Source organism: Parus major, chromosome 2 (assembly GCF_001522545.3).
Source record: "Parus major isolate Abel chromosome 2, Parus_major1.1, whole genome shotgun sequence".
Classification (NCBI taxonomy): Eukaryota; Metazoa; Chordata; class Aves; order Passeriformes; family Paridae; genus Parus; species Parus major.
The window spans coordinates 17,357,441-17,362,380 of record NC_031769.1 but is presented as its reverse complement, the minus strand read 5'-3'; positions in this window follow the sequence as shown (position 1 = coordinate 17,362,380).

Genomic DNA, 4,940 nt, shown 5'->3' with positions numbered 1-4,940 from the left:
TGAGGGTGTCTGCATGGAGGTGTGAGCAATGAACTTGGGCAGGCAGTCACCACTGCAGAGGAAAATGATTTGGGAGGAAAGATAATCTGTCCCCTGGCCTCTTCACACACCACAGATGTCCACACAGGGGACTTTGTGCAAGAACATTTATTGGGGACCTCCTGATTTCTTTCAAGGCACTTCCCCAGGGAAGGACTGGCAGTGGTTTTAGATAAGCCCTGCCAATGGACAAGTACCAAAATGACTGGAGCTTTACACCTCTTCTCCAGTCACCTCCTCCCTGCTGCCCAGCTGTCAGCTGCTCTGCACTGGAGGCAGCAGTGGGCTCTGGGGCACAGGCTGGCACAGGTGCTGGGAGAGCCCTGGCATCACAGGGACATGAGGAGATCCATGTAGGGACACATGCTGTCACTGCCAGCAGCTCCTGGAAAACTTTCCAGGCTGTCTTCCCTGATCTCCATGGACACAGGGAGAGCTGTATCCACAGTTTTGGTGGCTCCTCACTGCACGTTTTGGGCTCCTATTAAGCAGCTGAGAGGCATAAAAAAATAAGGTTAGAAAAGAGCAATAGCTTGAATATCAGAACAGCAAGTGCTAGACAGAGTCTACCTGCTCAAGAAAACAGTGTGCTAACAGAAACAGTGTAGCAAAGGACGGACTGTTTGAGATAAAGACATTTAATTGACACATCTGCTGATTCACAGAGACCTGCATGTTCTTTAGCTGTGCTATTCCACCACAAAGCCTGTCTTGTGGTAGAGTTGTTGCTGCTGTGCCACTCTGATGCAAGGAACATTATCTGGACTTGTGCTGGTAACTGCAGGGCACAACCCCTGGCTTTGTCATCTTCACCATTTCAGCGGTCCTTCAGACCCACATACATGTGCAGGGCACAGAAAAGTAATTTCCACCTTGGGGGCCCATGAAATTTGTCATGCAGCGTGCAGGTAGGCTCAAAACTTTCAGGTGCAACATAACTGCTGGACTGTAGGCACTGAACAACTTCCATTTGGTCATGGATAGGGCTGCAAAAACCCTCCAAATGTGTCTAGACAAGGAATAAGCTTGAAGTAATTCCCACCAAGACTTCTACAGACTCATAGGTATGTATGTATTTATCCCTCCAAAAACAACTTTGGATGACAGTACAATGCTCAGAGCTCATGTTCAATCAGTTATACACAATGTTGCCTGCAGAGCAATTATTTTCCTGAGAATATTAATGCATAATACAAGCCACCATTCTTATTTTTAGGTGTATAATTTTGCTTTGGCCATTTTCAGGATGTGTGTTGCCTGGTACCATCTGCTTTATAAATTGATCCACCTCTCTCACTCTGCATTACTGACATATCCCCATTCTTTACTACTCACTGATTTCTCTCAGCTTCAGGATAAACTTTACATTTTCTTCCCAGTCACTGATGATAGTGTATAGCAGTTTGTTGACAAGAGGGAAGGAGCTGTCATGCCAGTCTGTCAGGTGCCTGTTTATTAACTGCAGCAGCCAAAATCTCATGTTGCTGCAGAGAGAGTGCCTGGCCTTCCCAGCTCTGTTGCAGCAGCAATACCCACTGTAACGCTCTTCTTCTCACCCATTTTAATTTCCCTGCAAAACATTGATAATGATGTCTTCAATTCCCAGTCACGTTCTCAGCAAAGTGATTAAGCTTAAAAAAACGGAATTGCAAATGTTTAAGAGGAATTGATTTCCTGAAAAAGAGTCCACTCTTTTCTGAACTGCATCTGAAGAACAAAGAAAAAGAAACAAAATTATGTGCAGCTAGTTAGGAAAGAACTTTCAAACTTAAATTTCTTGAGAAATGTTTTAATGTTACTAGTCATGGTTAGACAATAGGGGCATGACCTGAACATCCCAGAAAAATACCAGCTGCTCTGCAAGAAAAAAATTACAAACATATGGTGAAACCAGTATCACTTAAGCATTTAACTTGACAAATTTCAGTAAGTTAATTCCGGTGGTAATGTAGTTTCTTCCAGGAACATTTATTTATTTGCACACTGCTTTTCTAAGTGAGTTCCACACAGGCTTTTTCACTAAGGTTCAATGTCTCTAGGGAACGTCAATCAATTTAATGTTGCTCAGAGTGGTCTTCAAATGTACTGCTCCAACTGTTTTTTGAGCAGCACAGTCGCGTCTCTCTCCAACCCAGCCCTCGCTCTGCAATTCACTGTCTCACTTTCCAGTCTACACCACAATCTCACTTTCAGAAAGAACTTCCTCCACCCTTAAACATTTTTGTTTGTTTGTTTGACTGTTTTCTTCTCTGGGATATACTTATTTCCCTTAAATCAGCCTCCTACTGCATTCTCCAGGCAGAAATCTTGAGTTGACTTTGACGTTGCCTGCCTTTCTCTCAACTCTGCCTGATGGGCTGTGAGCTGCTCTGCCTGTGCCAGCTGTTGCTCTCTTGAAATCTTTAACTGTGTCCAAATCACCACATGACTTGACTATTGCAATTTCCATTTCTGATTCTCCTAAATCTTGGCTGTCTTAGCTCTGATATTTCTTGGATGCTGCAGCCAGGCTCTTGGTCCTTTAACAATGCTATTTCAGGATTTTCCATGACTGTTGGCCTATTGATTTGCCCAATATATAAAATTTGATACATGTTTGGGGTTTTCCTATTTTCTGCTGCAGATTTGTGGCTATGTCTGTTGATGCAACCTGTACAAAATTAGTGACCAAGTACTTACTGGATTGGGACTAAAACCTGGATTTATGCTGCACCTTTAGAGGTGATATTGTTCCCTCCAGGTCTGGAGGACTTTATATAGCTCTGATTCTTGGGATCTGTCCTAGCTGAAGTTACTTTTATCCAACCTGCTCCATCACCACAGCTCCCTTCTTCTGGGAACAAAGCCTGCCTCACAAACCAATCTTCTGTCCCTGCTTATAGATATCTCATGGTCACCGGCATGAGAAACTGCTTTTTAAGTTTGATACATAGCTCTCCATGTATCTGCCCAGCAGAGGGGTACATTTGCCCTCCTCTGTACATGTTGTTTTTCTGAAGTCACGAATTGAGATACTGAGTCCATCTATAACTCAGATTTTGTTTTGGCTTATCTCCTTTCAAAATTTCACTTTCAATATGAAAGGATATTTTATATTTTTTTACTGCCAAACACATTATTAAGTTACATAAAAACGAGACAGAAATTGGAGGACTGTGGGTAAGAAAGACAGCATAGATCCATAACGGTGCGCACACATTAAAAATGTGCCATTGTAAGAGAAAGAGCAGAAATATTAGAGGAGAAGTTTCTTCATGGATGTTTTTTATATTGGGTAGTATAAAACTGGGGCATGAGGAGAAAACACAAGAAATACTTGAGGTGAATGTGAGAAACAGTGGTCCAGAGAAGGCTGGATGATGACTTCAAATCTCTTGGGGCCTGCACAATGCCTGTGCAGGTCTACATGTGATGGTGAGGAGAGGTGGCAGCCAGCCCCTGAGCTGGGGTCGATGCTGGCACTGGGCTGTTTCAGGCCTCTGGGGTTTCCAGATGAAAACAAGTTTAGCCAGCGTCTACCATAAGCCTCCCTTAATCTCAAACTATTTCTTTCAGCATATGGAGTGCATTAAAAGAGTATAAAACCTCTCAGTGGAGGTTTACTGTGCATTATACAAAAATTGAATTGTTGTAATAGCAACTGCAGTTGACTACCACCTCTAAAGATGTGGCATAAATCTGAGTTTTAGTGCCCCATGTAGTAAACACTTAGAGGGTAACGTTGCACAAACAATGTTATGGAGTAGAGTCTCTCTCCTAAAACAAACCCATTGCCACCAATCTACATTAGAAAATAGAAAGGCCACACCAATTTAGCAGAAATATGTATTAAACAAAGCAGACCATTATTATACTTATATATTTAAGCTGTTGTGAGATGTTGTCTCAGTTACAGCAGCATCATAAAATGATCCTAATAGCCTATACAGCCATTTAACTTGATTTAAAAATACACATTCCTTTGACATATGAGAGTGGTATACTGGTACTGTAATTATCTTAATCTGGCAATTGCCATAAATAATTCTCCTTTTCAAGGATTTGAAGATGCTCTGAATAGTTCCTCTACTTGTTCTTACTAAGGCATTATCCCAGTTGTTCAAGGCAATTATTTAGAATTTAAATGTGCCCAGTGAATCTGTTATGTAAATAAATTTATTGTATATAAATTATTAACTACGTCTAGAAAGAGAAGAAGTAGGAAAATAAAGTTCCAGCATATGATTGTGGTCATATCTTATGTAGCATCTAAGTATATATTTTTTTGTTTTTCCAAATTTTATGTTGTTTTTCCACATAAAAAGAAGTACAAGGTATCCTGATTCTTACTGTATTCAGTCATATGCTTGTGATTTCTGCTAGAATAATATGAACAAAATCAGCTTATTTGAATAGACAAAAGATGTATAAAGGAAAATATTTTTCTTAAAATTCTGATGAATGAAAAGACAAAAGATCACCGAGTGGTAGAAAAACTGTTGACACATCTAACATTTTTTTTAATCCAGCAACAACTAAAAATTTCACTAATGGAATAATAAGATAAAATAAATAAAAAATGCCACAGGATATACCTGCTTTAATATAATGAAGAATCTTCCCATTCCATGTCTGCAACATTAGAAACACTACATATTGCATATATATGTGGTGATTCTGCCAGCTATCAAAACAGTGATTCCTCTGTCATTTATAATCCATAAACAGTAAAAAACAAGTCTTTCTCATTTCACAGTTGAGAAGGAATATTCACTAGTTCAGTATTTCAATACCTGAAGTTGTGACCCACTGAAGAAAAATGGTGGAAGATTATGAGGGATGAGTTTGTGATGTGCCTGAATGAATGAATGAATGAATGAATTCAGAGCTCCCACGAACAAAGGAATCTTCCAAGTATAGAC